We start from the raw sequence: 6,420 nt of genomic DNA on the forward strand, positions 1-6,420 counted from the left end.
ACTGATCCTGTCCAACAACACATATTTGAGACAGCAGGAGAGAGCAGCAGGAGCACGGCTTATCAGCATTAATCAGCGGTAAAAGTGTCAGAGGAGACGATAAAATGGAGGGTAGATTCTGGTGGATATCTGGTCCATCAATGTGGGTGAAGAGTTTTCCTTTCAGATGAATCATTAAAATATCTCTCACCTTCTCTCTCTGCATCTCTCACATTCAGTGGGATAATTACAACAAGCAGAAAGGTGGAAGCAGAAAACCTCCACCAGCCTCCCTCATACCTCGTCATAAATATTTATGAAGACATTTGAATAATGTGATTTTGTAACAACAAAATATCATTTGGAGGGAGGAAGAGTGGAGAGTGGGAAGGTGGAGAATGTCAACAAGCAGAGGAGGAAGAATCTGCCAGAGTCAGAGTTTGGTCTTCTGGGGCTGATGAAGGTGACACAGTCTGGAGGTGAAATTCATTTGAGTTTTCATGGTGACACACTTTGAAACCTGTTCCCCATCTGATCTGCTCCTGACGGTCTGCTGTGTGCTTACAGCGGCTCTCCACTTTCACTGACACTGTAGTTTGAAGGTTGTAGACATTAAAGCTCCACAACAAGTTCTTTTCCTCTGAATCAGCCTCAGGAAACTAAACAAAACTCTGACACATGAGCTGGTGATCAGAGGAGATGAGAGCAGAACAAACAGGGTGTGAATGGTAATCATCCACTGTCTCTCCTATTTGTTGGGATAGAACAAAAAGTGAATAGATAAATAAAATCACGACATGTTGTTTGAGCTGATGTCCTGGTACAGAGGGTACAACCAAATCTATTTTCAGAGCCAAGACGACCAACTTTGTTAAACATGTATATATGTTCCCCCTGTTGAGGAGAGATGTTCCTCTGTTTGTATTTGTTGACACCAGGTAGAGCTGAACATGTCGTGAGGCTAAGAGGACCTGAGAGTCACTCTGTGTGAAACACTGAGACCAGCAGGAGGGCTGGAGATAAATCTGCTGTATGTACTGTATACACAACAGGTCACAGGCTGAAAGTGGAAAAGGTGCATAACACTGTGAATGTTACTGAGTTAGCTTACAAAGAAAAGACCATTGTCTCAGTGACTAAGAGTTCATTTTTACACATCAACATTAACACTGTACTTTTTAAAATCATCACTTTCATTCAGTGACTTGAGTCTTCAGCAGATGATATTAATACTGACAAAATGAACAAACTCAGAATTAATATCAAAAAGATGGCTCTCTGATGGTTCAGGGTGTCACCATCACATTATTCAGGATATAATGACAGATGTGACATTTAGTGTGTTCACTGACAGAATGTCAAATAGATGGTGGAGGAAAAAAGTTCTGACGGTGTCTTTGAAACATTCATTCACAAGAAGAGCAAGGACAACTTTCATCACCATGACTCACACAGACAGAGAGAGAGAGAGAGACACACTGGACCTTTGTGGAGTTTTAATGGTAACAGATGATCATCAGTCTGATTGATTGAATCTGTTCATTAATGTCCCATTATCATGTCTGACAGGATCTTTCTGTGTGTTGTTGTATTTATTGTGTTATGATGAAGTGAGGTTTTGTGGTCTTTCTTCTTCATCGTGCTCTTTTATATCCCTCAAAGTTGTCGGGCTGCCATGTTTCCTCCTGTTCTGTGAGCTTGGCACATTCTGTAGACAAATATGTGTAATATATGTATTAAAGAGAACCATTTGGATGATAGTGTTATCTTGGGAAAAGCACATACTAATTTCAGTGATTAAAATCATTTTAATTACTGGAGCTCCTGGATAATACTCTGATGCCGTCATCCATTAAGCACAGTGAAATTCCCACAGAAACTAAATGTGGTTGTGGCCGTTACACAGAGCGGTTCTGCTTCTGGAACATAAATGTATTTATTTGTAATCCAGCTGGAGCTTTTAACAACATTTAGCTTGAGTTTTGTTGTACAGGGAGGTCTCAGTGGAGCGTTTTCATTTGATTTTCAGTGGTGATTGATACAACAGAGTAGTAAATAATTAAATGTGCCAGTGTTTCTCAGCCACTAAGCTGATATTCTGTGTGCACACTCTATAAGATATATAAGTAGGTGAACTGTAGATATCCTAGCAGTGAAAACATGTTCTGTTTGTTATAACACATGCATGCTGCAGATTCAGAAGCAGTAATAAATAATAAATAATAAATAATAAAAACATGTAACAAGAAAAACTTTGTGGAAAATGTGAACTCTCCTCTTTGTCAGTTGAAGAGAGTGTGGACAGAGAAATCACAGAGAAATATCAAAGAACAAATGCTTTTGGTGGCATAAGAGCATAAGATGTCTTTTTATGGATTCATACAAATACAAGGGGTCTCGGCCCATATCTGCTTTCCATCGAGCTTTGGGTGAGAGCAGGGGGAATCAACACTTTATATAAAAGCAAAATTGGAAGCAGAACTAAAAATCTAAATACAAGAAGAGGAGTGGTACCACATGTTTGAGACACAATGTACATCAACAAATTCATTAAATTGGAGGGAGTTCTGCTGGAAAAAGTTGTTATATTGAGATGGTTGTAACATGACATGACACCAACTGAACAAATGCTTAATAGAACAGTGGACTGACTGGTAGATCATCTCCAGACAGTTTGTTAGTGTTATTGTTAGTTTAACTTGTACTTTGTTTGCTGTATTGTTTTGCCTATTTGCATGTGAAAACTCAATAAAAATGTAAGTTCTTAAAAAAAAGAGCGTAAGACGTCACAGTCACAGGTTAAGAACCCAGAGAGTAGGCAGTTTCACTCTCTGTTGAACCTGGCCATGTAATGATTTCTGGGGGAAGTTTTTTACTTTTTCTGCTGCAGAAATAAAAGGTGAAGAAAATGAGAGATAATGTCAAATTATGCTTCAGCCATGACACTAGAAGATGGATACCGAAGAGCCCCTAAATCCCATTATCCCATTCAATGTTACAGTAATTTGAGGATTATCAACATTTATCAAAAAATCCACTTTGGTGCTTAGCATCGTATCCTAGTACTAATAAAAAAAGATACAGTAACAGTGCTTACCTCAATTAAAATATTCGTCTTCACTGTCTTCATCTGCATCTGCCCCCCTGCTCTCTGATGCTCCACTCACAGATACATGTCTCTGTTGAAATGCTGAAGCATCTCCCATTCTGTTCCTCAGTTTGGACTTGCCCAGGCCTTATAGTGGTACCGGCATTTATTTGGAACCGGTGGTTATTAATCAAAATATACACCTGCACCGGCGTTTAAAGGGGACCCTGCAGTTAACAGAAACCCGTCTATTATTTGGTAATTTACGGTAGTTACCAAGGCAAGGCGCAGCAGAAAAATAAATAAATGAATAAATAAATAAATAAAAATAAAATAAAAAACGGCCGTCCATCGGCCCATTATTAATCAGCCCACCGGGAAAATCCCGGTACTGCCGATGGCCAGTCCACCCCTGCAAAAGGAGTTCTCTCAAGTGGCTGTGCGTGTGTGTCCAAGCATGTGTGTGCGTGCGTGCAGTGCGCATGAGCGTGCGCTTGTTTTTAGGGCGGGGGTGGGGGGCACAAAAAAATATTTGCACCTGAGCCCATCACCATGATGTTACGCTACCGATCCTTCAGCTAATAGTTCTACTATTACTACTTCAATTACTACTTGTATCACCACGACTGCTAGAAGCTGACTGTGTGAGTGTAGGCGCGCGCGCGTGTGTGTGCGTTTGGATATGGACCTCATAATGAAGTGATGAATGTCAATAGTAACAGCACAATCCCAGACTCCCTTACAAATCAAGTGATTTTAAGAGTTGTTGCATCATGAGGAGAACACATTTATTAACAAAATTGAACAATAAGAACATAACATTATATAATTAAAATACAAATTCATGAACAAAAAAGAGAACATTTACAAACCTCTGATGTGAACATATCCTCCCGTTTTGCCCCGCTCCACCCTTATAATACATTTATTAAAATTGAACATAGGAACAGATTAAAAACATGTAAATTCAAGAACAAAAAAACCCAGAACATTTGCAAAGTTATTACAACAATCCCACCTACCGCCCCCCCACCCCCCGCATAAATTCAAGCATCCTGAATCCTGAACATTTACAACGCACCCCCCCCATTTTGCCCCCTTCACCCTTATAATACATTTATTAAAACAACTGAACATATGAACATATTAAAAACTAAAACATGTAAATTCAAGCACAAAAAAACCCAAGCGCAAGCCCCCCCCCCCGCCGCCGATGTTTTGTAACCCCGCCACCCCTTCACTCTTTCTTTGTGATTATGTTAATAATTTGTCCCCCTTGGGTGGTCAGTGCCACTTTAATTGGCCCGTTGAGCAACTGCTTGTTCAGTGGGGACCATAGCTCCTTGCTGATGACAAAAATTGAATTGTCATCAAGCATGACCTGAAGGAACCCCTCCTCCAGGTGCAGCTCCATTACCCCCAGGATGGAGCCCTCCTTTACTTCAGGCTCTGGTTTCTGTTGAGAGATTAAACAAACATGTTGCATGAGATGAGAATTGGTTATTGTTTTCTCCCCGTCTGTTTCCCCTCTTCTTTCTCCCTAACCTGCTTCTTCCTAGAATGTGTCTGTCTCTCATCAAGTCCTGCTAGATCAACTTGGTCTCTTCACTACTTTTGTGGCAGATTGTTTCATCCTGTATAGTGACTAATATATCTGTGTTGTACCCTCAAGTTTTTGCCAATCCTTGTTTTTCTAGTGTTGCTATGTTTTTTGTGTCTTTTTGCTCCAGTGTTTTGAACAAAACACTTGGATTTTTTTTTGTGTCATGCTCGTGTTTTTTCCCCTCTCTCGTGTGCAGTACCCTGCGCCCGCTTAGCCCCACCTGCTCTCCTGTGTGTTTAACCTCCTCACTTCCAGACCACTCACCCATACTGCCTCTCTCAGTGTCCCAGCTATTTTTGTAAATAAATACCTCTGAACTGTTCTACTGCCTCCTGCCTCTGCATTCTGGGTTTAGCATTTTCACCTAAACTAGCTTCAGTCTTAAGGCTAAAATGTCTAAACATTTGCATAAGACACTTACTTTTATCTAAAGTGAGGCTTTTTTAAAAATGTATTTTCAATGTAGTTTTAATACACCAAATGTGTTTAAATTCCATCCATTTATTTTTATTTTTGGTTGTGGTGGCAGTAGGCTTAGCAGAATTTTTAGACCTTCTTCTCAACACTCATTAACTCACTCTGATCAACTCATATTTTCACACTCCATGCATAGAGAAGTTGTTGATTTTATTTTCAAAACCTGATAAAATGTAACTCTTTCTTGTGTGTTTCAACGTCATAAAATTAGGAAAAAAAGGTTGTGTATTGAATAAGAAAAAATAAACAGTAACAAAACAGCACCTTGAAGGTAGTGTGAACGGTTGACTGTAGGCTGCCATTTTTGGTGACCTCGAGGTGGGTCACTGTCAACCTCTCCCCAACCTGCACTCGTTCAACAGCTGCCTCCCGCCAGAGGCACAGCTCCACCTTGTCACTACCCTGTCAAAGATAGGGGAATACATTTAAAAAAAACAAAACAACAATAACACTTGAATACTACCTCTTCGTTTTCATCCTCCCACTGTCTTTCCTCCTTTTTCTATCTCCCCTTCGATCTCTTCCTCTTCCTTTTCTGTATTCTTCCCCCTTCTCTTCCTCCTGTCCCTCATCTTTTCTAATCCTTCTTCCTTTTTGGCTAGTCTTCTTCCTCTCTCCCATCCTCTTCCTCTATCTCATCTATCTACCCTTCCTTCTCCTCCCTCTATCTACCTGTCCATGAACCCTATATTATATCTGAAATTATCTAGCATGAGTTCCTCTCAGTTTGCATGTACACACGCACATGCACGCGCACGCACGCACAATTTGTTTTTCCTGTACTCTTCTCTTTTTTTCTCTTCATTCTTCCCCATCTCTCCTTCTGTCTTCTCTTCCTTCCTTTTGCTCTTCTCTTCCTCTGCCTCCCTTCTACTGTCTGATCTCCATGTCCTGCCTCTTTCTTTTCATCCTCCCTCTTTCATTCCAACTATCTCCATTTCCCCTTTCTTTTCCCCATCTCTACCTGTCCATGAACCATACCTATGGCTTTTAAGCTTACCTGCTGCAGTGTCACCTTTTTTTAAAGGGACAGAGTCACCACCAAGCTTGACTTTTTTGACTGGTAATGCCTAAATGACAAGATGGATTGTTTTAATTTCACATGTTTTATCATGATATTATATATCATTATAATGATAGTACTTTTAACTGTAAACAGAAGTCTTGGTTTTATCAACTAACAGACAATCAACCTCTGAACACAGACGCAAAGTTTATTAGTATAAAAAAAACAATTTGTTACAGGAGTAAATGGAAAGTGCCCGTCACAGTA

Source organism: Sparus aurata, chromosome 2, assembly GCF_900880675.1.
Source record: "Sparus aurata chromosome 2, fSpaAur1.1, whole genome shotgun sequence".
NCBI lineage: Eukaryota > Metazoa > Chordata > Actinopteri > Spariformes > Sparidae > Sparus > Sparus aurata.